Source organism: Pinus tabuliformis, chromosome 2_2 (genome assembly GCF_031772625.1).
Source record: "Pinus tabuliformis cultivar Carrire ecotype Pingquan chromosome 2_2, CPIR1, whole genome shotgun sequence".
Classification (NCBI taxonomy): Eukaryota; Viridiplantae; Streptophyta; class Pinopsida; order Pinales; family Pinaceae; genus Pinus; species Pinus tabuliformis.
This window is the reverse complement of record NC_142300.1, coordinates 609,492,908-609,520,708: the sequence shown is the minus strand read 5'-3', so window position 1 is coordinate 609,520,708 and position 27,801 is coordinate 609,492,908. Positions and strand designations below refer to the sequence as shown.

The 27,801-nt window shown below is 38.3% G+C and overlaps 1 pseudogene; it reads right to left on the bottom strand.

Moving 5' to 3' along the window:
* Positions 1-959: 959 nt before the first annotated feature.
* The window catches only part of LOC149194133 (LRR receptor-like serine/threonine-protein kinase SIK1), a 29,825-nt pseudogene continuing 2,983 nt past the window's right edge, over positions 960-27,801 (bottom strand).

The window sequence follows — 27,801 nt, the reverse complement described above, 5'->3', positions numbered from 1 at the left end:
TGTTTTGTGATATGCCCTTTCTTTTAATCATGCATGTAGCAATGATATGAATGACAAAGTGTAGTAATTTGTTATTATCGCTCTGCATAACTAATTATGCAGAGCAATCTTAAATGGTTTAAACATCTATGCTTTAACGTTCGAGTCATCTATATGCATGCCTTAAAGCACAGATTATCAAACGCTACACTTTAGAAATCGATAACTCCCCGGGATAGATTATAGTTGTTATATTCTTGCTGATAGTTTTAGTCCATCGCTTATCGCTAGAGTAGTCTATAGGTCACTCATCCATCCCATTTTTCTGTATTTCTGGGAAACTGGTCCCATCATCCCTAGTCGGAGCCACTATTCCAAACGGAAAAGGAGTTGTACTAAGGTCCGGACCGGGTAGTTTCCCCAATGTTGTTGCAGCGATTTTCGAGGCATCAACATTTTTGGCGCTAGAAGGAGGGCCATCCGCTGTGAATGGCACATAAGCCAAAAACTATAAGCCATTCTAAGAGTAATTCCCCCTCCGAAACTCCTCAATCTTCCTATTTGCATACTGGTTCTCCAGTACCCAAACAAGAAGAAGAGGAATCCACTACCACTGCTCAAACCCATCATACTCTAGAACAATTAAGTCTTGAATCGCCTGAAGTCCACTCTCTTATCCACAAACTTCAGAGCTTCTCGATTTCACCACAGAAAACTGAGGTATCACAAAGCAGTGCGACTTCGCAGTTCAATTTGCCTCACCCTCTCACCAGACTTCAGAGCGAAAAGCTTGGTATTGAACCCACCGAGTTCCCTTTACCGAAAAAGAAAAGGGCTAAGAAAAATACTGAAGGATCTGAAAGTGAAGAGCTTTCATCTACATCTTCCATTTCATCCTCCCTACTGCAAAGTCAATCATCCACTCCTCCACTACATATTGTTTTTCATCAGGGAATAGGTATTGTAACATCCCAATCTGCTCACTCCTCAACATTAGTTCCTTCCCAGTCATCTGGAATTCCAGCGGTAGTATCATCTACTACTGCTATCATAATGGCAGATCCATGGGCAAGACCAGGCGCCGTCAATATGCCTGCACCATTACATCCATTACCAGATGCCCCTGAAAAATGGCTGCCCAAATTTAATCCAGATGATGGAACCCAGGCTGAGGAACATATCAATAATTTCATGTTAGCTGTTAACTTGAAAGGAGTAGCAGAAGAAGATGTTGTAGTTAGGCTCTTCCCTTATACCTTGCAAGGATCAGCAGGATCCTGGTACTTCTCTTTGCCTTCTGGTTCTATTACCAGTTGGAACACTTGCCAAGAGCAGTTTCTTACCAAATATGGAGATGATAGGTCTTTAGCTACCTTAATAAATGATCTCTCCAACCTTAGAATAGAGCATCGGGAACCCATCAAGGAATTTAATGCTCGATTCAATAAACTCCTGAATAAGATCCCGACCGCTTCCAAGCCAAGTGAACAAATACGAAGCGAATGGTATATCACTGCCCTACCCGCCAATATTGCGATTTTTGTAGACAGGGCTGGGAAACCTACCTTAGCCGAAAACATGAAAGAAGCACTTGCTGTTGAAAAGCGCATCAATGCTCTAGAAAAGAAAGCTGCCTTGGAAGATAGAAAAGCTAAAAAAGTCTCATTTAAAGAGGATTCTAAGAAGAAAACCCCAAAGGACCCGTATGACATGGAAGGTTTACAAAAGGTCCTTAAAACGTTGTCTAACGAAATGGTTGAAATTAAAAAGCAGGTGGCCGAGACCTCAAACAAAAGACCATTTAGGACTTATAAGAAAACTGAATCCAAACCACCGAATGTCATATCTAACGCAGATTCAGAGCAGGAAGAAGAGGAAGAGGAAACAACCTCCCAAACTGATGATGAGGAAGAAGTAGCTGAATGCCACGGAATGTGGGATTTCATACTCCCTAATTCCGATACCGATAATGAAGAAGAAGCTTTCCCGGTAACCACTAGAAGTAGAAATGCTTCTGAACCTGTCCAAGCAACTTCAAAGAAGAGGAGTGCAGGTGCCACCACAACAAAGGAAAAAGTTCCTCCAAAGAAATCGCCTGTAACCGTTCCCCAAAACCAGCCTTCAACTTCCAATTCTCCTTCAACATCTAAAACACTAGTGCTAGCCGATTCAATGGAGTATAATATTGTTGATGATATGAAGAAGACTAAAGCAAACATCACTTTGTTTGAACTTAGTAAGTTAAAGCATCAACAGAAATTACTTCTAAAAGAATTAAATGTTGTCCCTATGACACCTCTTCCCAGCTCAAAAGCTGCCAATGATTCAGGCCAACCTCCTCCAGGTATCGTTGAAGCTACTGACTCAGTTCTGAATGGAGATAGGTCCAATTCTCATACCCCACCCTTCCTACTGACCTATGAGATTTACAACCAAAATCTGCACAACTGTTTAATTGATTCAGGGGCATCATCTAACATTATGCCAGCTTCAGTTTGCTCTAAACTGAACATCGAACCCCAGAAGTCTGCTATTCACATTGTACAGTTGGACAGAACCAAAGTGCAGGTTGTGGGAGAAATTAATTCTGTAACTATCAGGTTGTCTGTCGATCCCAGGATTGTACAGAGGATAGATATCTTAATTGCCGACATACCTGAATTCTACGGTTTAATTTTGAGCAGAGATTGGTCCGAAAAACTGCATGGGTATATTTCCACAGATTGGTCACATATGTGGCTTCCCTACAAGGGAAAACCAAATCAAATAAGGATTGATCGTGAGAAACATATGACCCACACAGTTACTGAATTTGAGCAAGAGAACCAACCTGTAGCATTTAACAATAACATTTTGGGGAATTATTCATCAGGGTCATTCTTTGGTAACTTTGCTGCCCAACCTTCTCCTTTTTCAGTCAATCATTTTACATCTCAGATTGAGAATTTTTCACAAACAGATAGGACTAGATGTTTCAATGATGATGAAAAAGCTGTAAATATGTCTGTTAATACTCCTTTATTTTGGTCTTTATATTTTGATGGCTCTAAGTCCAGCGAGGGCTCAGGAGCAGGTTGCATTTTGGTTAGTCCACAAGGAGAAAAGACAATGCTGTCCTGTAGGCTAGAGTTCGAATGCACTAATAATACAGCCGAATACGAAGCTTTGGTCCAAGGATTATATAAGGCGATCGGCCTTAAAGTCCAATATCTTAAAGTGTTCGGCGATTCTGAAATCATTGTTAAGCAGGTAAGGAATGCAATTCATTGCCTTTCAAACCACCTTAAGCATTATCAATCGCTAGTGCAAGATCTTACCTCACATTTTTCAGCATTCAACATTTCCTCAATTCCTAGGTCACAGAATTCGGCAGCCGACCTACTAGCCAACGTAGCTTCCAAACTTCTGCCTTCTGAAGACTACAGCCTTGATAGATTTTCTGTAGAATTGATTTTTAGACCTTCAGTTCCTGATAATGTCACTAACTGGAGGGTTTTCAACCATGATGAAGATATTTTGCAATTCTTAACCTCTGAAAAGTCCTATGATAATCAAATCATTGAAGAAGACGAGCATGACTCCCAAATGAAAGAAACACCTCAAGAGAATGCGATTCCCAAGCCAGTGGTAAAGCTCGAAGACCTTTATGATATCAAAGACAGGTTTAAACCTGTAATTAATGCAAAGCTTCAAAGTTCTACCCTTAGGTTTGAATTGATAAATCTAGGTACTGAGCAAGCTCCTCAAAATATCAATTTAGGATTAGGACTTTCCGTGGAAGAAAAGGAAGCATTTATCAAACTGTTAAAGAAAAATAAGCAAGTTTTTGCTTGGAAATATGATGATCTGAAGACTTATGATACGTCTATTATCCAGCATACCATTCCCATGCTTCCAGAGCAGAAACCAATTCAGCAGAAGTTAAGAAAGATACACCCAAACTTAGAAAGCCAGATTAAGTCGGAACTTAACAAACTCTTGAAAGCCAAGATTATCTTTCCAGTCCGACATTCAAACTGGGTCTCTAATATGGTGCCAGTCAGAAAGAAAAATGGCGCCATTCGAATTTGTATTGATTTCAGGAATCTGAACAAAGTGAGCTTAAAAGACAACTTCCCATTACCTACTATGGAGCAAATCCTCCAATCAGTAGCAGGTTCTGAATTGATGTCCTTTCTTGATGGATTCTCAGGATATAATCAAGTTCTGGTTCATCCTGATGACCAACTTAAAACCACATTCAGAACAAAATGGGGAACATATGCATATCAAAAAATGCCTTTTGGACTCATAAATGCAGGAGCGACATTCCAGAGAGCTATGGATATAGCCTTTAGAGGGTTGATTAATCGGACAGTAGTCGTCTATCTTGACGATATTACTGTATATTCTAAAAAGAGATATGATCATTTGCATGACTTGAATCAAATCTTTCAGCGATGCAAAAGGTATGGTATCTCTCTAAACCCAAAGATGTCTTTCTTTGCTCTTGACCAAGGAAAACTCTTAGGCTTTATTGTATCTAAAGATGGCATTTATATTGATCCTGATCGGATCAAGGAAATTTCTGAAATCCCTTTCCCACACAACAAAAAGTCGATGCAGTCATTTTTAGGCCAGATTAATTTTGTTAAACGATTTGTTCCGGATTTTTCTCAAATTGTATTACCACTACAAACAATGATTAAGAAGAATTCAATTTTCAGGTGGGGATTAGAAGAAAAACATGCTTTTGATGTTATCAAACAATCAATAATCAACGCCCCAGCCTTGAATACACCAAATTTTTCTAATCATTTTACATTATATACCATTGCGTCCGATGTGTCTTATGCTGCAGTTCTTACGCAGCCAAATGCACACAATTTAGAGGCACCCATATCATTCTTCAGTTCAAATCTTCAGGGTGCCGAATTGAATTACTCCGACGTTGAAAAAAAAGCCTTTGCTGTATTCAAATCAGTCAAGCATTATAGACCCTTCCTTCTGAAAACCCACACAAAAGTAATAGTCCCTTTCCCGGCAGTTAGGCAACTATTAATTCAAAAAGAGTTGGGTGAAAAAAGGGCAAATTGGGTCACAGTGCTTCAAGAGTATGATTTAGAAATAAAGCCAGCGAAGATTGTTAGAGGTCAAGGTTTTTGCAGGATATTGGCAGGAGCATCAAACATTCCTGAATCAAGTGATATGGATCAGACTGAATCAATCAATCAGATAAGTGTCACTGATTCTGAATCTCAATACACAGATTTAATATTTTATTTGAAGAACGGTTATGCTCCTCCAAATTTATCTTACAAAAATAAAAGGGCCATTAGGTTAAAATCAAAGAATTTCACAATTATTGATGATGTGCTTTTTAAGAAGAATTATGATTCTGTTCTATTAAGATGCCTTGAGAAACCTGAAGCCCAAAAGGTTTTGCAGGAATTACATGATGGACCAGCAGGAGGACATTTTGGAGCTGACACAACAGCTCACAAAATCATTCATGCTGGATATTATTGGCCCACTCTGTTTAGAGATGCCCACGAGTATGTAAGGAAATGTCTCAATTGCCAAACTTCTAGTGGAAGGCAACGAAAAGCGGCTTTCCCTTTGCAACCAGTCAACATTGAACAACCTTTTGAGCAATGGGGATTGGACATCATTGGGGAGATTAATCCACCTTCTTCCAGGCAGCATAAGTACATTCTTACTGCTACCGATTATTTTACTAAGTGGGTTGAGGCAGTCCCTTTGAAAACAGCAAACTCTGAAGCCATCATTGAATTCATAGATCAATTCATCATTACCAGGTTTGGTGTCCCAAACGCTCTTGTTTTTTACAATGCTTCTTATTTCTCAGGCAATGCAATATTTGATTTCGCTATTAAAAGAGGGTTTAAATTAAAGTATTCTGCTAATTACTATCCTCAGGGTAATGGTCTAGCAGAATCAACTAATAAGAATCTGATCAAAATTATTAAGCGAACAATCGAAGAGAATCATAGGAACTGGCACAAATCCTTAGTATTTGCATTGTGGGCTGATAGGATAACACAGAAAGCTTCCATAGGAACCTCTCCGTTCAATCTTGTATATGGAAAAGAAGCAATACTACCAACCAATCTTGTTCTTCCTTCTCTAGCCCTAGTGCAGTTTATTGAGGAGACTCCTTCTTCTTCTATCCAGCTTAGACATGATCAAATTCTCAAATTAGAAGAAGAAAGAGAAAAAGCTAAGGTTATTCATGCCAAGCACCAGCAAGTCATCAAAGCGGCATTTGATTTAGTCTCATCCGGTTCAAAACAATTCCAAGTCGGTGATTTAGTTCTGAAATGGGACAAAGCCCATGAAGACAAAGGTAAACACTCCAAGTTCCAGAAACTGTGGCTTGGACCATTTCAGATCTGTGAAAAGATAGGCCATTCAACCTTTGTATTGCAAGATTTATCAGGGTTGAGAGATTCTCTCCCTGTTAATGGCCTGATCTTAAAGAAATTCTTTAATTAAGAGGGTAACCCCTTCTCCTTTTAGATTGATAGATTTTTATAGTTTGTAGGATTTGTAGAAAATAAGGTTGTAAGATATCTGCCATTGACCTTTTGCTATAATTGAAAAGTTGTCTCACTGGAGTACTATCAATATTTGCTTTTAAATAATAGAATCCTAAACCAAGAGGAATGATTTCTAGGAAATTAGATATCCTTGTATTTCGAAATCGCAGTCTACCTTTTGTAAACTCCTCTCAAAACATAAAATTCTATGAGTCATTTTGGGTTTTCAAAATTGGTCTCCAAAGGTTATCTATATTAAGATAGAAGCTAATCCATCTTCAGCATCTTTAACTCTTATCCTGTCATCCATTTGCTCTTAAGGAGAAAGTTTGTTCACCCCATTCGCTAAAGTTTATGGTTATTCAGAGTGTAATTCTAAAATATAAAAGATTAAAGATAAGAGGTCTTATTACAAGCCTGCTTACCATGTTCATAGGAAAATAGTTTGATTGACATTACCAATATTGCCTATCAAAACAGGTAATGGCTTGAAATTGCAAGACAAGGGGTCTCATCACGAGCCAGCTTGTTCAGTTAGATTACTACCAGTGAATGGCATTGTCAACAGCTGGCTACCAAACCAGGACAATGGCTTTTTATCTTAAACAAAGAAGGAAAATGAAATGAAGTACAAAATATGAAAACATGTTTTGAATTCATTCTGTTTAATCACACTCTTAAGTGAATGGAACAATGGACAGTAGCATGGTTAAAAGGTAACCCTGCCGAGACTATAAACGTTTGCTGGCAGCAGAGGCTCTACCTATGACAGAGGGGTTTATTTTAAAAGCTGATTTGGGAAAAGTTTTCTGTTTTATCATTATAAACCATCAAAGATCTATTTTAAAACTTAGAATGCATTTATTTTCTTTAGAAAGGGAGGAAGTTGGCAAAGGAATTCTACTTTATTCAGAATGCATAGATATCTAGTTATATTAGAAATTTTCCCTTCCTGATTGAGATTCTATTTGGAAAAAGCTTAACTTTTTATCAGTTCTAGAGATAACTGGTCCTTCCAGCGAATCGCCAATTGTTGTGCTCTACAACACCCCCCCATTTTATATCATTTTTATTCCAAACATTAACATATGAAATGGGTCCCCTTAGAATTTGAATTGGTATCAATGCTTTTATGATCCAAAAAAATCCAATAAATGAATAAAGGCACTTTATAAAACTTTCGGGATAAACCCTTAAAAAGAAATTATGTAATAATTTTTCATTGCGATAAAGCGATCGCAAGATCGCATATCGCAATGACATATGAATTATAATTAAGCACCCCAAAGTTTTCCGCCGATGTGAATTCGGCACATTCGGCGATCGACAATTCCCCATATATGTGTTATCATGCCCATGCCAAAAGTCCCGACGCGATATACATTTATCGCATTCGGCGATCGGTAAAGCGCTACAACAGTTGTAATATCCCCAAGGACTTGTCCCGATGCGATGCGAAATCGGGAATCGGACATCGGCGGTAATCGCACCCAAATCTTATTGCGCCCAAAGCTTTTCGCCGATGTGATATCGCATTCAGCGATCGGTGATATTCAAAACACGCCATTAAAGCACGCTAATCACACCCCCGATTGCGATCCGATAAAGCGCGGTTTTCAACGAGGAGCCGTTAAGTGATGGGATGGCGCAATTCAATTGTAATAAAAGCTTTATCTCTCACGCAAGCCTTCATCTATGCTCAACCGCCAAAACGTCCATCTGCATGCTTAAGAGGATCGCTCACCCAAATAACGATATAATGCGCATTTAAGGAATGGCGGATTGAAAACGGCTAATTAATAAGATCATGTCCTAAAATCTTTTTACGGATTGTATCCGCGCCCATTTTAAAAGCTAAATCTTTCAGTTATGCATCTATTCATACATGCTGTATCACTTAAGAGTTTTTATCGCCATCTCTGTGTATTACGCCCAATTGCCTCCTTGTGCAGAATTCATTCACAGAAGCTAGATCTGAGAAGATGGGAAAGAAGTCCAAGAAGACTGCAAGTGCTTCCGCAACACCAACTGCAGGACAAGCGGGCGCAAATAAGAAGAAGGGGCTAATATCCGATACCACTTGCACGGGGCTCACCAGAGTTTCTTGGCAGGGAACTTATAACTTAATTGAAGCCGAGAAACCAGAAAAGACGGTGGTAGAAGCTACTGTGGACTCAACCAATAAGTCTGATTAAACTCTCAAGGATTTATCCAACTCTTTCCTGCATAGGATAACAGCTAGAGAACAAATTCTTCCTTATACCGACATTGTGCGATGGGCAATTGAAGAAATTCCCATCACAGGCATAATTTTTAGTACCAGAGATGGGAGGATATTCGGGTCATTCAAGTCAGAAGACCTAAGGCAAATGTATCATTTGCCCGAGCTAGAGAAAGTATATAATAAGGCCTTTTTGGAGAAGTTTGCAAGCGAGAACGAGATCGAATCTGAACCTATCAAGGATTGGAGGCAAAATCCCAACAAACACAAGCACGAATCCTCCGGTAAGTACTCGGTAGATTCTTTGGCCTCTCCTTATTGTTATGCGGGGATTATGATGTGTAGGCTGTGGGGTTTGCATGATTCTGCCAATTTTACCATTGAAATGGTTCCTCTAATGGAGGCAGCAGTAAACGGTTGGATTATGGATTGGGCTACTATTCTTTCAGATAAATTAGCAGTAGCTGTTCGAGATTTTAGATTTCAGACTGTTGTTTCAGAGAGGAAAATGCCCCCGTTCTACTATAGTGCATATATCATGGACACTCTTTGTTTCAATTCCGAATTTCCTGTTCTAGGGTGGAGGTGGACTGCACAGGACCCTTCACCCATTCATATATATCATCAAAAATTGTGGAAGTCTTCTTATAAAGACCATCTGTATCAAATCTGTAATGGTTTTATGGTGCCCATTTACTATTCCATTTTTGATAAACCCATTCCAAAGATTTCCTATGAAGCTTCCTTCGACTTACCAGCTGTAGCAAGTTGGTTTGGAGAAGAGCATTTTACCTATATTAGGGTTTTCGGGAGCCAAGCCAAGCCGCATGTCCTTCCTTTATATGTTCCAGACAAATTGTTGGCCCGAGAAATCTCCTACCAGATTATGGCCGAAAGTGTCACACAAACTCTCAAGAAAGAAAAGAAGAGAGGCTGGCCCCCTTTTCCCTTGAGAATTGGTGTTTTTACGCTGCATGATCTGAAGCATGCAGAAAAGGAGGCAACAAAGATGCAAGCTTTATCCCTAGCCACTATCCCAAGCAGACTCTATGATCCAAACAAAAATGCCTACACTGCCCTAGAACAGGCCAAATTAACAAAAGTTGACCATCAAGAGGATATGTTTGATGACCTGTTCGTCTCCGCCGATACGATAGGCTATGCCAAAGAGCTTGCTAAAATAAAATACAATGATGAAACGTTAACTGAGTTCAATAAACTTAGAGAGCAGAGGTTGCAAACTCTGCCTCTAGATTTATTGGCAACAACCCCAGCATCTTCCTCAAGCGAGCCTGGTCGGCAACAGACGAGCCAACCTCCTGTTATAACTAAAGAACAAAAGAAACAACAGGAGGAAAGGCAAAAGAAGCTGCAGGCAGAAAAGCAAAGAAAAGAGCAAGCTGAGAGGCAGAAGAAGGAGCAGATAGAAAAACAGCAGAAGGCACAGAAGGATCAAGAACAGAGAAAGCAGAAAGAGATAGAGGAACAGACAAAGAAAGAAGAAGAGGACAAACAAAAGAAAGAACTGGCAGATAGGCAGAAAAGGGAGCAAGAAGAGAAACAAAGAAAAGAGTTAGAGGAGCAGCAGAGGTTAGAGCAGGAGAAAGAGCAGCAGAAGCAAACCACCGATGTCAATGTGGACACTACTATAGGCCCCAATTTATTACAAGAATGGCAACAATTTCATTCCATCATCATTGGATTGGAATTTTCAAAAGATGGGGATAATTCTAAGACAAACGATACGTAGGATGTTACCTCTCCTCCGGTTCTAAGTGGAACCAGCGGCCCACCAAGTTCTAGAGAAGTTGAAGTTATTCCAAAAGACCCCTCCGACCAGATTATTCTACAGATAGAAGATATTCCGCCATTGGATGTTTTCTATAGCCCAAAACACAAGGCAGTTGTAAAGCGGTCGAGGAAGAGGCGAAGGATTGATCAACCTTCTCTCTTCCCCGAACCAACAGTCACGGGTAATGTAGTGTGGAAAGAGGAATTGGATCCCTCCGATGACTTAACAAAGTTATCACAATATGCAGGCGCTTATTCGGCGGCGACAATTGACAAAGCATCGGAGGTGAGCCTTCTATTGAAAGATAAGAATCAAGAAATCTCTGCGCTACAGGCAGAATTAGTTGAAACAAGGCAAAGGGCAACACAGGCAGAAGAACAGTTGCTGGCGCAACAGCAAGAAAACAATGTATTAACCCAGCAACTGCAGGCCGAAAAGCAGAGGATAGACCAGAGCGCAATCCAGAGGCAGAAAGAATTGTCGGAGGCATTGTCGCAGTTGAGAACGGCAAATGAGCTGATGATGAAATCAAAAGATGAGCAAATAGCTCAACTATTAGCACAGCTCGAGGACATCAAGGGCACCCAGAAAGTGGAGGAGTTTAGAGCAGAGGCAACTCAAATAAATAGTGCATTAATATCTCAGATCAGACTCCTATGCCAACAACTTACGGAGGCTGGGCCATTATGCGAAATATCTACAGCAGTATGTCAGCAGATAGAGAAAGCTAGAAATGAGCTAGATTAGGCCGAAGAAACCATAGTCGGATATCTTGATTGGCAAGATTCTGATGTGGGGAAAGCGGCAAATTTGCCCAGAATCTATGAAACATACAAGGACATACTCTTCACGGAATGGAACACTCAGATGATGAAAGCGGAAAGGGCGGCTTCAAGGTGTAAAATGATTGCCAGCAATATGATTGATTTAGTCAACAACACACTCTATTTGGCAAACATGATCTCCCAGTGCACACCTGGAAGCATAACAACAGCAAACATGATTGAACAAACAAGTTATCATGACCTGGAGGAGAAGGGAAGGTTAATCGCTGGAGTAAATACTTTAACCTCCGAGGCATATTGGCTCTTTCTAGTCAAGCCACACTCTCAACGGTCGGCCCTCAAATGCTTAACAGATGCTCTCGGATGCCTGATCCCCGACATTCAGGATGCCACATATGATGCCCAGCTCACTTCACGTCTTAACACTCCCCCAGAAGTAGAGCCAATGCTGGCGATATGTCAGCTAAGGCTTAAAGGCAAAGAGCCCACCTCATGAAGCATTGCCGCCGACTGCCAGATCGCCAAGAAAGATGGAAGAAATATTTATTGATGCCAATTTAGTAGCTTTTCAGTTTCTTAGATATTTAGATTAGATTAGTATTTATAGACCCTTTCATTGTTTTGGAAATTAGGGTCGTAAAATTTTGTAATAGACTTAAAAGCTGAAGTTTGCACTACTGTGCTTCAGTCTTTATTCTTTTGTGAAACTCGACCGATAGTTCTTAATTTAACGAGAAGGCTGTTTTATACAATTGCGCACTATTGTCTCTTGTTTGGAATGCTTTCTGGTTTGAAGGAAGGACTGCGACATAGCGATTAATATACTGGATTGTTAAGCAGCTTACATGGTACTTTTATCTGCATCTGCGTTCTTTCCTCTTATATGAATTGCTGTGTTATTATTTTTGCTATTGTTGAATACATGTATGCGCTGTAACAGCAAATTTCCATTTCGTTCCACTATTGGATGTTTTGTGATATGCCCTTTCTTTTAATCATGCATGTAGCAATGATATGAATGACAAAGTGTAGTAATTCGCTATTATCGCTCTGCATAACTAATTATGCAGAGCAATCTGAAATGGTTTAAACATCTATGCTTTAACGTTCGAGTCATCTATATGCCTGCCTTAAAGCACAGATTATCAAACGCTACACTTTAGAAATCGATAACTCCCCGGGATAGATTATAGTTGTTATATTCCCGCTGATAGTTTTAGTCCATCACTTATCGCTAGATTAGTCTATAAGTCACTCATCCATCCCATTTATCTGTATTTCTGGGAAACTGGTCCCATCATCCCCAGTCGGAGCCACTATTCCAAACGGAAAAGGAGCTGTACTAAGGTCCGGACCGGGTGGTTTCCCCAATGTTGTTGGAGCGATTTTCGAGGCATCAACACCACCTCACAGGGAAGTAGAATTTTCTATTGAGTTGGTGCAAGGGGTAGCTCTGGCATCAAAAGCACCTTACATGATTAACACACCTCAGTTGGTAGAGGCTAAGTTGCAATTGAAGGAAATGTGGGACAAGGAATAAATTAGGCCAAGTGTATCACCTTGGGGGACACTGATATTTTTTGTGAAGAGGAAGGATGATACTCTCAGGTTATGCATTGACTACATGTAGTTGAATAAAGTGACCATCAAGAAAAGGTATCCATTGCTAAGGATTGATGAATTATTTGATCATCTGAAGGGAGAAACAATGTTCTTGAAGATTGATCTGAGATTTAGATACCATCAAGTATGCATTAAAGAGGAGGATATCTACAAGATAGCTTTCGAGACTAGGTATGGGAATTATGAGTTTGTTGTAGTTCCATTCGGTTTGGCGAATGCTCCAACTACATTTATGTGCTTGATGAATAGTTTGTTGCATCCCTATTTGGACAAGTTTTTTATTATGTTCATTGATGACATATTGGTATATTCTAAAAATAAGGAAGAACATGTTCAGAATTTAGCACTAGTGTTGAGGTTATTGAGAGAACATCAGTTGTATGCTAAGCTCAGCAAGTGAAATTTCTTTGAGACTGAGGTACACTACTTGGGACATGTGGTTTCCAAGGATGGCATAGCGGTGGATCCAAAGAAGACAAGAGCTATCATGCAGTGGGAAACTGCTGTGAATGTAAATGAGGTGAGATCCTTCATGGGATTGGCAGGTTATTATAGGAGGCTCATCAGGAAATTCTCTCAAATCGCTTATCCTATTACATAATTGCAAAGGAAAGGTAATAATTTTGAATGGATTGAGGAGTGTGAGGCTAGTTTTGATCAGCTTAAGTAGTTGTTGACACATGCACCAATGTTAAAGTTTGTTTATTCAGACAAGGAGTTTGTAGTATAAACAGATGCATGCAAGAGAGGACTTGGTGGAGTCCGTATGCAAGAAGGATAGGTAGTGTGCTATGAGTCATGGAAACTAAATAAGCATGAGCAGAACTGTCCAACACATGATCTTGAGCTAGCAGTGATCATACATGCATTGAAGATGTGGAGGAAATATCTTCTTGGTAGGAGTTTTTTATTTATGAGTGATCACAGTGGGTTGAGTTACTTGTTTGACCAACTGAATATGAATTCCAAGCAGGCTAAATGATTGGCCAGGACCAGTGAGTTTGATTTTGAGATTAGATACATCAAAGGAAAGGAGAATAGGGGCTCAAATTCTCTTAGCAAGCAGATACAGGTAAATAATATAGCAGCTATGAGTTCCTATGGGACAAATCTATAGGATAGGATCTTGCATAAAATTTAGTAGGGTATCAGGTATATGGAGATTGTGCATAGGCTTCTGCAGAGTATAGGTATAGGTACAGGTAGTAGTACATGTATAGGTGCAGGTAGTGGTATAGGTACACGTGCACATGAAGTGGACTATTCTCTTACAGTAGATGGATTAGTCAGGTTTAGAGACACGATATATGTGCTAGGAAACAATGAGCTCAAGAAGGTGATCTTGAGGGAGTTTCATGTGAAACCATATTTAGGTCACCCGGGCTGTTAGAATACATTGACTGCAGTGAAGAATTTTTATTATTGGCTAAATATAAAGAAGGATGTAGCAGAGTTTAGGGTTGGGGGTTTTTATTTTCAGTGGGTAAAGGCAGAGTGCAGGCATCCAAGTGGACTGCTACAGTCGATTGTGATTCTAAAATGGAAATAGGAGGTCATTTAAATGGAATTTATCATAGGATTGTCAGGGAGAGTGAAAAAACATAATTCCATCATGGTTTTTGTGGAAAATTTGACAAAGGTTGCGCACTTCATTCCAGTGACATTTACATTCTCAGCTAGCGACGTAGAATAGGTGTTCATTAGAGAAATGGTCAAATTACATGGAGTTCTAAAGAAGATTTTGTGAGACAGGGATGCAAAGTTCACTTCCAAGTATTCGAAGAATTTGTTTGCAGGTTTGGGCATAGAGTTGACCTCCAGTACAACTTATCATCTGCAGATAAATGGATAGACAAAGAGGGCCAACTGGATCTTGGAGGATATGCTCAGTATGTATGTTATGGACCAACATACAAGTTGGGAGGAGTATATTCTAGTGATAGAGTTCACCTACAACAATGGGTATCATGAATCGTTGAAGATCAGTACATTTGAGGCATTGTATGGGCAGACTTGCAATACTCCCATTAGTTGGAGTGACCTGGTTAACAGGGGGTTGATTGGATCAGACATGTTGGCATAAATGGAACAAGAAATGTAGGTAATAAAGAAGAATTTGAAAGCAACACAGGATAGGAAGAAGAGATATGCAAATTGAAACAAGTTGTTCAAGGAGTTCTAGGGTGGGGAACACGTGTACTTGTGCATCAAACCAAAGAAGAGATCCTTGCGTATTAGGTCATGTGCCAAGCTACACCCCAGTTTTATGGACCTTTAAGGATCATTGAGAGGATTGGGCTAGTAGCCTATTGAATTTCACTGCCTCTGACAGTGAAAGTCTGTATTTTTTCCATTTGTCCTTGCTTAAGAAATATGTTAAAGATGTTGATCATGTGATTGACTGGTTTATATTGTAGGTGGAGCTAGATGGAGAATTCCAGCTAGAGCCTCATTGTATATTTCATAAAAAGGTGATCATGCTCCGAAATCGAGAAATCGAGTAGGTTAAAGTGCAATGGAAGCACTTTGGGCTCGATGAAGCTACATGGAGATGGAGGATCAGATGTGGGCTACGTATCCTTTATTGTTTGTTGGTTGAGGCAAAGGAGTTTTGGTATGATGTTTGGTATATGTTTTGGTGTGAAGTTTTGATATATGTACAAATGCATATGCATGTAAATACCACCATGAGATATGTTATAAATAACTAATAAGCAGTATGGGTGTCATGTCATTATAGTTGTCATGTTGTTATGTTGGCTTGCTTCTCAACAGGGTGATCATTATAAATACTGCATTGAGCTATGTTATAAAGATCCATGGGAAGTATGTTTTCTTTTCAATGGTTTTGTTGAGGTATAGGTGTGGTTGAACACCGAGGATGGTGTCCCCCAAGGGGGAGGGTTCTGTAAGAACCTTGGTGAAAATTCCATGTAATAAAAGTTAATAAAGAAAAAAATAATAACCATTGTTTATGGGACACTTATTCCAAGTTGAATGTTTGGAAACACATCCTAGCGTGGGTGTTCATTTGGTTTAGTATTGCTAAGGAAATTGGAAAAGGAAATGGCTAAGGTTTTGGAAAGGAAAAACGTCATTTTGACACATTTATTTATGAAAATAATGGAAATTATGAGAAAAGGAAGGTGAAAGGTCACAGGTTGCATGTGAGGAGGAAAATGACGGAAAATAATGGAAAATGAAGAAAATAGAGGCCTAATTGATAAAAATGCTTATGAGGATTAGTTGGTACCTTTTGTTAGTTCATTTTTGGAGCTCTCTCATTATTCTCTCTCTCTCTCTCTCTCATGCTTGGAAAATTAGAGTTTTCTTGGAGCACTTTGGCATTGGCATTGTCCTGATGATGAGTCTAGTTTCAGACTCGAAACGTCGACTAAAAAACATGAACACTGTGGAAAATCCGAACTCCATTCAAAAATCACACCACAGTAATCTGCAAACTAAAAAAAAGGTAAAGAGGGCAAGAGGAAGGAAGGACCAAGCAAGGAAGAGAAGGATCAAGAAACTATAACAAGATTCTTTGCAGGTACCGATTTACATGTGCACTTTCCTTGCTAGATTTGGCATGCATGGTGTTTCATGTGGTTATTTTATTGTTATGGCATGGGTTTTGTCAAGTGTGACTATTTTTTCAGCCTAGCCTTGCCATTTCTAGATAGCCATGGTGTGACGATGTTCTTATGTTTTGGTTGAGCCAGATTGTTGGATGGATTCGAATCTGAGTGAGGTGGATCTCCTAATGATAGAACACATGGCCTAGTAACCCCTGAACCAGACTGTGGGTTGCAATAACACCAGATTTTATGTTTCCTCGGTGGGCCTAGGAATCCTCGACCGATGAATGGTGGCATATATGGTAAATCTTACAGGTGGTTTCCCTTGATTAGACCTAGGAATCCTTATGGGCGAATGATAGGATATATGGTAAAGCCTAGAGGGTGGTGTCTTAGTTTAGGGCCTAGTGATCCCTAGATAGGACTATGGATTGCAGTATACCCTAAGAGACTAGGAGACAGGATAATTCCTCATGGTGTAGGTGGAGAAATCTAGTGGCATCCATGCTTATTTTGGCCTAGTGATTTGGTGGAGATCATGGTAAAGCCTGTTATTACAAATTTATTTTTTTGGCCTAGTGATCTGGGATGGATTACGATAAAGCCTAATTTCTGTTTATGAGGGTGAGGTGATTTAGCCTCGGGATTCCCTTGCTGGTTCTTTTGGTTTGAGTCCCACACTCGTGCTTGGAATATGGCATGGGGTGAATGGCTAAAGAGATATTTGGCTCAGCCATTCTATGATCGATTGGAACATGGTAGTCCCATCCCAAGCTGGATTATGCATTCATTAATAAGAGGTTCTTTCCCTGATATCTTATGTATAAATGTATTGGTTTATATGTGGATTCTATGGCTGATGTATCCTTGATATTTTTGTTGGTTATAAGCATTTTTATGACAGTGATGATTTATGGATATCCTCATGTTTTTAATTTGTAAATGAGTTAACAATGTATCTATGACCTAATAGATGATAATGTAGTTAATGATATAAGGGAGCAATGCTTCTTAGTGATTCTCATATAAGTATGAGACCCCTATGCTTAGATATGTTTTTTACACCTGTACATTACATGTTTGTGATACGTTTGACGAAATTCCTGTCATTGTTAGTAGGGGTCAAGTCAATCCCTTATTCAATTAATTTCATTGGTATCATCATTCCCTTGTTATCCTTCTATTCTAAATGTGTCATTTAGTTCTAAGCAGTGACCTGGGCTTTGGGACTGAAAAAGTGGCTCAAATCCTGGGGACATTGACACAACACAGAGTAGAAAAGTCCCTGGATGTTGGTATAGCATTTTGTGGCAGCGTCCATGGCTGTCTGGACACATGCATGCCCATATCATGGGAGTGTCCAGAGGTTAATTGGGCTAAAAACTCAGTGGGACCCAAGGGCTGGTTACCTGAGAGGTTGGGATGGTTCTTGGGAGTCCTATTGTTGATGTGGAAGGTCTATATGGTGTGTTTCCATCTATTCCATTTCCTTAAGGTCACTTAGGAGGTTAAAACCCACCATAGTACCCTCTCGTCACATATTTACCCCTATTGGATGGTTGCTTGGGTAGATGTGGGAGGAGAGTGTTACAATGATCACACATCACCTACATTCGTTAGATAAAGGGTGATAGTGGAAAACACCAAGAAGAATTAAAATGTAATTTCCAAAGCCAACTTAGACTTTGCAGGTGCAACGAGATCAAACATTTATTATTTGACAACCAAGAATGAGAAATTGGCATAAAACTTGTAGGTTGTCAGGAAAGAGGAAGAACAACTCTTCACAACATCACAGAAGGCAGTTTCTACATAGGTCTACATGGATTATATGATAGAAGTGATAGTTGCTGAAGTATAAACACTTGGAGAAACCATGTGGAACCTCTATGAGGAGTTTGTGACCGTACATAAAGAAGTTTTCCATTTTCATGACCTATAACAGCATAGAAAAGATTTTGTTAAAACTCTAAAAAACATACAATCTTCCATTACCTATGCGAAAGAAATGAAAATGCGATACAAAGGGGCACCGCTTGACTTAGTGAAGAAAATGAAGCCGCATGAAGAGCTGGAGAGAGTGAGAGTTTGCATGTTGATTCAGAACAACAAACAACTCGCCTCATTAATTGGTAGCATGCAGGACTCATATGTATGGTTGTTCAATAGTTTGGATGTCTTGGTGAACAAACATAAGATTCCATCAATTGATTCACTCACCAAATCCAAATCGAGGAAACAGGTCTGACAGGAGATCGAAGAGTACTTGGAGCAGCTAAGACAAATTGCCACAAGGAAGATTTGGAGCTGAAGAGACAAAACATGTAGAACTACATCGGTGGTCCTGTCCAAATTAGAACAATGTTTCTCATGCTTCAGAGGGAAGTTGAAACCAGTTCCAAGTCATTGTACCTAGAATTTATGGACACTAGAGTCTGCTTCCAGCCAAACACCATCATGCATTTTGGGGATGTCATCACACAGTACAAGGCTTGGCACTAATATCTTACCACAAAGCTTCAAGTAGAAGTTGTTGAGTTTGATTTCTCCCATACTCAAGCATCATAGTGTTTTTTCTTGTTAGGATGTCAAGTTGTCTCTACCCGATTTTGTCTTATATGGGTATAGGTGTAAATTATAATATTATTTGTAATTATGTTTTAATTGAAATTCCAAATGTTAATATTGGAATATGAAGAATCATGATGTAATGTAATGAGTCATTCTATAAAGAATTTGAAGAGTCAAGAGGGTAGTCCAAAGGTCACAAAGGGGATTTGAAGAGTCACCCCCTCTTGTTATAAATAGAGCCTCATAACTCATGTAAAGGGCTTTTGGGAGCCAAGATTTTGGCTACTCTTAGACGTAGAAGGAGGTTGGGAGTATTGTGAAGAGGCTTGGCTTCTCTGTAGCATAGAGCGAGTATACGTGTTCTTGACTTTCTTCTTCGACTATTGGGGCTACTAGTGGTCTGTCATTGGTGTATGTATGAATGGAACTTTCACTTATAATAAAACTCAGAGCCGACACACTTTCAAGCATATATTATGAATAGTAGAACTATTCTTGTTGTATTTGCAATGTTTTTTATTTAACTTACTCTTATGCTTATGAACTATTTCATTTGCATTTGTATGAACCATGTTGAATGCATCTCATTGTATTAATTTGTCATGTTAACTTGTGGATGTTAGGTCCCTATAATACTAGTTATTACCCCATTATTATTGTAGTTGTATCCTTATTAATATTGTTGTGCCCCTATTGTCCCCATATTTTTATTATTGTGCCCCATAGAATCCCTCTATTGTTATTTTTGTGGCTTTATATTATTATTGTTAGGTCGGCTGGGTTATATTGTGACTCCTTAGACTCCTATATATAGAAAGGAGGTTTTGTCATTTGAATCATCCAAGAATTATTCATTTATGTAATTTAAAGGAGGTTGCCCCCTCGAAGAGGCTGAATTCTAAGGCATTGATCTATATTTTCTATCTTTTCTTGCGCTGGTTTCATAACATTTGGTATCAGAGCTTTGGATTCTAGGGTTTCGCTACTCCAAATAGGTCATCGTGGCATTTTCGCTATAACTTTTTTCTACGACATTTCAGAAGCTAAAAAAAGAACCCATTTGAGAAGAAATTACGTTGAACCTCGGGTCCGAATTTCAGAGCTTTTCGCGCTATATTTGCGGAGATATGATCTAAGGAATTTGGTCTTTTTGTAGACTCCTGAATTACATTCCAAACAGGTGACCTGGGGAAAATCGTCATAACTTTCTCTCTGAGCATCAGATTGAAATTTCGTAAGAAGGTACAGAAATAGGACGGACTGTAGTTTCTTTTATATATTTTTAAGAGACAAAGGTCGAAACAGTGACTCGTGGCACGTCGTACAAGTTCGTTCTATTAAACTAGTCTATAATAAGGTCACTGTGGGAGATTTCGCATAACTCTTCCTTGGAGAATCCATTTTGGATCAGACTAGTGGTATTGGAAATAGGACACAGAGGGATACTACAGGTCGCAATTTTAGAATTGGATGATCTGAAAGTATAGAGATACATCAGAGGCAATATCGATCTCCTACAAAGTGAAAAAAGGTGTGTAGATTCTTTTAAATTTTTGCTTAAGATTGGTTTGAAAATTTATTTTGAATGAATTCAAAGGGCTAGTAGAGCATTATTATCGATAACTGATGCCCTGAGGAAAGAAAATGCAAACACCTAGTAAGCAACCTGAAAGCTCTAGCATGACTCATGAAGAAGAGGAAGAAATGCTACATGATATATCAAAATTACAAGAACAAGTGCAACAAGTGTCACTTGCACAAAAAGCAACGGAATCTAAGATGGATGGTTTAACGAAAGATGTAGAAGCTAAGATGGATGGTTTAAAGAAAGGTGTAGAAGCTAATATGGATTGTTTAAAGAAAGGCATAGAAGCTAAGATGGATGGCATGGCAGCTAATATGAATGGAATGGACGCTAAAATTGATGGCATGGATGATAAGATGGAAGAATTGAAGACAAATATGAATAAGTTGCTACAAGAAATGGTCACTAATGTTGAAAGGGTACTAAAGGAAACTCACGATGAGAACAAAAGAAATGTTAATCGTGATTCCATAGACTCTAATGTGGGATCAAAGACCCACCATATTCCAAAAATCGATATGAGGAAGTTTGATGGCAAGGATCCCGCAACATGGATATTACAGATGGAGCAATTTTTCGATCTCAATAATGTGAAAAACACACAAAAGGTACATATTGAAAATTTATATTTGGAACCAAATTAGTTTATATGGTATCAATGACTTTTCTCTCGTAAACAAAGTATCACTTGGGCAATTTTTACGAAAGAATTGACAGCACATTATGAGGATACAAAAAGCAACACTTTTTTTAGCCAATTGATAAGTCTCAAACAAAAGGGTTCAATAATGGAGCACATTGAGGAGTTCCAAAAATTGAACATAAGGGTAAAAAATATTCCAGAGGAGCATAGGATTGATTTGTTCATAGGGACTTTAAAGGATAATATCCAACATGATGTTCGCCTTTGGGAACCTGATTCATTAGAGAAGGCATTCATGTTAGCAAGAAAAATGGAAAGAAAAATTATGGCAACCAGGAAGCATACCAATCACAACTATAAAGATGGAAGTGTTGTTACCCCCAGCCCTCCACAACCTATAAGGTTGACACCACAACAATTGGAAGAAAAAAGAGCAAAAGGGCTTTGTTACAGTTGTGATAGAAAATACACTAAAGGTCATAAGTGTGCTGAAAAGAAATTTTTCTACATATGTTGTGAAGAGGAAGAAGAAAAGGAGCAAGAAAGGTCAAATGAAGAGGATATACTCCAGGAACAAAGCCTAGATAAAGAAGAAATGAATCTGACCATATCTTGTAATGCATTGGATGGAATTACCACTCCTCAAACCATCAAGATAGAAGGACAAATCAAGAAGAAAAAGGTAATAATGTTGATTGATTCAGGAAGCACCCACAATTTTATTCATTGTAAGGTAGCAAAAGAATTGAATTGCTTCCTATATCCAGCACCAGAGTGTCAAGTGATGACTGCAAATGTAGGAACGATAAATTGCTCCGGAAAGTGCCATAATATCAAGCTATCCATGGGAGAATATGTATTGAATAGCGTACTAGGTGTCCAATGGCTACAATCCTTGGGTACAATAGCTTTTAATTTCAAGAAATTTTCATGAAATTTTCTATGGAAGGAAAGGAATTTGAATTAAGGGGTGTTGCAGGGAAATGATGAAATATAATCAGCTCTAACGGTATGACAAAGCTTCTAAAAAAGGAACAAAGAGGTGTAATTGCACAATTATGTTCGCTAGATGTTTCCACATCGGAATCATCTATTTCTCCAGATATCCAAATAGTCCTGGACAATCATTCCAAGGTATTTGAGACTCCCAAAGGTCTCCCACCTATTCGTGATCATGATCATGCTATTCATCTGATTCCAGGAAGTGTTCCTCCAAACATTAGGCCGTACAGATATCCCTATGCCCAAAAGAGTGAAATTGAACGTATGGTTGCAGAAATGCTAGAGGCTGGTATAATTCAACCTAGCCAAAGTTCTTTATCTGCTCCAGTAGTATTGGTGCACAAGAAGGATGGATCATGGCGCATGTGTCTGGATTATAGGGAGCTTAACAAGCTCACTATTAAAGATAAGTTTCCCATTCCTGTCATTGATGAATTATTGGATGAATTGCATGGATTAGTTTACTTCACCAAGTTGGATCTTCGTTCAGGATATCATCAAATCAGAATGAAGACTGAAGACATTCCAAAAACAACATTTAGAACTCATGAGGGTCATTATGAATTTTTGGTCATGCCTTTTGGCCTTACCAATGCACCTTCTACATTTCAAGGTTTGATGAATTCCATTTTCAAACCCACCCTTAGAAACTTTGTGTTAGTATTTTTTGATGATATACTAATCTACAGCAAGTCTTGGAAGGATCATGTTGAACATGTTGACAAGGTGCTACAACTATTGGAGGAGAAACAATTATATGCAAAAAGATCCAAATGTTTCTTTGGAGTACAAGAGGTGGAATATCTGGGTCATATTTTATCTCATGAAGGAGTTAAGGTAGACCCTAGCAAAATTAAAGCCATTAAGGAATGGAAAATCCCCACATCCATAAAGCATCTGCGAGGATTTCTTGGATTGACATGGTATTATCGCAAGTTTGTTAAGAATTATGGGAGAATAGCAGAACCTCTAACAACATTATTAAAGAAAGATGCATTTTCATGGACTCCAGAAGCAACAAAGGCCTTCAAACATCTTAAAGAGGCAATGTGCCAAGCACCGGTCTTAGCTACACCAGACTTCACAAAAACCTTTATTCTGGAATGTGATGCTTCAGGAAATGGAATTGGTGCCGTTTTAATGCAAGCTGAAGGACCCATTGCTTTTGAAAGTCGTCCAATCAAGGGAAAATTTTTACACAAAGCTATTTATGAGAAGGAAATGTTGGCAATACTACATGCACTTAAGAAATGGCGACCCTACCTAATGGGAAGACACTTCAAGGTAAAAACGGATCATGATAGCCTTAAATACTTTTTAGAACAAAGATTATCCTTTGAAGAGCAGCAAAAGTGGGTCACAAAGATGTTGGGTTATGACTTTGAAATCATCTACAAAAAAAGGAAGCAAAATGTGGTGGCAGACGCACTCTCAAGAAAGGATGAGGATGTGGAAGCATTGTTGTGCACCATTTCTATTATCCAACCAAATTGGATAAACGAAGCAAGGGAGGAATGGAAGAATGATGAAGAAGTGTGGGAACTTATTCGAAATTTACAACAAGATTATAGTACATCTGATACATTTAGCTGGCAAGATGATTCGTTATGGTACAAAGATTGCTTATACCTCTGTAATAATTCGCAACTCAAACAAAAGATTCTTATGGAATTGCACACTTCTCCCTTAGGAGGGCACTCAGGATTTCTAACAACTTACCACAGGGTTAAGAAGGAATTTTTTTGGGATGGCCTTAAATTGGATATTCAAAAGTTTGTGGCGGAATGTTTGGTTTGCCAACAAAATAAAGTTGAAACAATTAAGACCTCGGGTTTATTACAACCTTTATCCATTCCAAGCCAATGTTGGGAGGAGGTTTCAATGGATTTTATCACAGGTTTACCCAAGTCTGAGGGAAAGAGTGTCATCATGGTGGTAGTTAACAAACTTACCAAGTATGCACACTTTTGTGAATTATCACATCCATTTAAAGCCAGTACAGTTTCTACTGCATTTATGGAAACAATTCAAAAGCTACATGGAAACCCAAAGATTATTGTAAGTGACAGAGATCCCATTTTCACTGGAAATTTTTGGACAGAATTATTTTGTTGTCTTGGTACTCAGTTAGCTCATAGCTCATCTTATCATCCACAATCTGATGGGAAAACTGAGATAGTAAACAAATGTTTGGAAGGATATCTTCATTGCTTTGTATCTGATAAATAGACACAATGGGTCAAATGGTTGCCTCTGGCTGAATGGTGGTATAACACTTCCTTCCATACAACAACAAAAATGACCCCTTTTATGGCACTTTATGGATATCAGCCACCATCCATCACATCATATTTAAGAGAAAATTCTAAGGTTCAAGTAGTGGAACAACACATCGAACATCAACAACAAGTCCTCCAACTCTTAAAGGATAACCTCGTGTTGGCATAGAATAGAATGAAACAATAGGCAGATCAACATCGCAGCGAAAGAAGTTTTGATGTAGGTGATTGGGTATTCCTGCGACTACAACCATATACACAAATGTCCCTCAAGCAAGCTAAGAAGGATAATAAATTATCACCAAAGTATTATGGTCCATACAAGGTGTTGGAAAAGATTGGTACTATGGCATACAAATTGGAGCTTCCTGCAGCATCTCGAGTGCACCCAGTTTTCCATGTTTCATGTTTAAAGAAGGATATAGGTGACAAGCTCCCAATTCAAACAACATTGCCAGAACTTGACGAGGAAGGAAAAATTAAATTGGAATCGGAAGCAGTCACAGAAACAAGAACTCGACAGCTATGAAATCGATCAATTTCGGAGTATCTCATCAACTGGAAGAAGTTATCCACTAAAGATTCCACATGGGAGGATGAGAATTTTATACAGAAGCATCCAGAACTATTCAAGCATTGAGGAAAACACTTTTTTGAAGGAGAGGGGCATGTTAGGTCCCTATAATACTAGTGATTACCCCATTATTATTGTAGTTGTATCCCTTATTAATATTGTTGTGCCCCATAGAATCCCTCTATTTTATTTTTGTGGGTTTATATTATTATTGTTAGGTTGGCTGGGTTATATTGTGATTCCTTAGACTCCTATATATAGAAAGGAGGTTTTGTCATTTGAATCATCCAAGAATTGTTCATTTATGTAATGTAAAGGAGGTTGCCCCCTCGAAGAGGCTGAATTCTAAGGCATTGATCTATCTTTTCTATCTTTTCTTGAGTTGGTTTCATAACAGTGGACTATTATGCATGTTAGCTCGTGATGTCATTATGCTCTTGTGTTCCTTTAAGCTACATACTATTACATGCTTCCAAGGGGCACGCTTCGTTTTCCCTTCATGTGTTGGAACCTTCATGCATTGCACTTGACTCTCTGCAGAGTCACACAATTTCTCTCACCAAAGTTACCATACTTCGCTCTGCACGTTTTCACAGTCAAGGCATAACATTACCACCCATTGTTGGGACTCCTACTCCAAATAGTGTGAGGTCTAGTTGGGACTTCATATCAGGTAGATCCCCTGAATGTTGGAGGGTCCAACACCATCAACTATGCCTTAGATCAAGTCTTAAAATTGAATGATAGAGATGTGCTGGGTGGAATTTAGGGTAACTAGCCGACCCACTCTCGTAATGGAGGTTTCATTTTGTCAATAGTTCTCAATGAGGAGGAGCTCTACAACTCTATGTAACCCTAATGTCAATAGAGTTTTACCCTTAACCTTTTTCTGAACATGTTGTCACGTTTGGGTGGATCTATTCCAGTGAATCTTCTAGTGCTCCATAATTGTTACATTCCTACCATGAGTTTTATACATTTTTCTACAGCTAGTCTCTCATAGCTTCTGTTATTTTTATTTTTTTTTCATTTATCCCACAACGCCCTATAATTAGATATTTCTCTTTGGTTTCCTTAGGCTAAATAAGTAAGTATTAATGAATATTTAACTCTCTTTCAGGTTATTTTATTCTTCTTATCGTTTTGTACCTCATTTCAACACTATAATTTCATGAAATCTTGCAATAGATTTCATATCCCTTCCAGGGTTTAGCCAACCATTTCTTTAAGGTATAATATTTTCAACCCTAGATTTTGAAAAGCCTTGTGTAATGGAATTGTTTTTTCTTCTTTGTATATGTTCTTTCCCTTTTCATTTGCATTATCACCATCTGAAAGGTTTTCTTAATTTCCTATGTAGAGAACATGGTGAATCTACTATCCCTTTTTCAAGTAATTAGAAGGTTATAAGCCTAGCAATATATTGAGTTCTACTGCATTTTATTTATGAGAGTACTTTGCAAGAGTATATTAGTTATCATATTCACTTTACTTTTCTCCCACAGGTATGGATTTAAGTCATGGAGGCTCACTAACATTGTAGTTGGAATAAAATTATTATCTAAGCTTATTTTTGGGCGCTCATTCAACTTTGTAGCTATAAGTTCTCATATCTATTCTATATTTTCCTCTCACTGCCAAGTTACCTTTCTAGGTCGACCTTGTAGCTTACCTTTGCTTAAAATCCCATTGGGGTTTCTTAAATTTCTTGGTTGTGGGCTAGTCATGGACATAATTTGTGTTTCTAAGACTATTTCTAGGGAAAAACACTTATGAAAAGTATATATTTTATATATTTTGATATTAAATAGGATTTACATAAGGATTTTATTTCCTTTGTGGGAGGGTTATATTCATGTCTGGAATTTATTGGAAGCTTGTATCTAGACTAATAATTATTAGAATTTCCACTATATACTTACCAGATATTTATTCAAATGTATACATATACAATATTTTCACTGTTGCATGCTTTAATTTGTTACATTTTGAACAATTATTTAACATAGACTCGTATATGCTTGAAAAAAAAATGGTTCTATTTGCATGTCATGCTTCCTTTTACCAAAAAGCTACTAAGAAGTTGATTAGAACATTAGTTCTTGGATTTCATTGTTGTTACTATAATATATGAAATGCGATAGGGTTTTTGAAGACTTAGTTCTTTTCTTTTCACTGCTACACATAGGGGGTTTTAAGACAATATTTGAGATAGTTTTGGGTAAATTGTCTTAAGTTGAGACAAAAAAAACTTGTGTATTGTCTTAAATATTTTATTTAAGTGAGTGTCTCAAATTATTGTCTTAAAACATTGTCTCTATAAAGACACAATATAACATAAGCATTATTGTCTCTTATCAAATAATTTCATTTTTGTCTCTTCAAAGACAATAGTTGGGATTAAAGAGTTATTGTCTTTATAGAGACAATATGTCTTTAATTTTAGTTGTTGTCTCCCTAGAGACAATTAAAAATATATTTAAGGACAATACAACATCACTTTTGTCTCTTTAGAGAATATAAAACAATGAATCCAGAAAAATATTTCACCATTGAAATAAATCAATATAAAAAGTATTTAATTAAAAATAAACTATAATATCATTAATTAAATTGTATTAAGGAACAGTGGA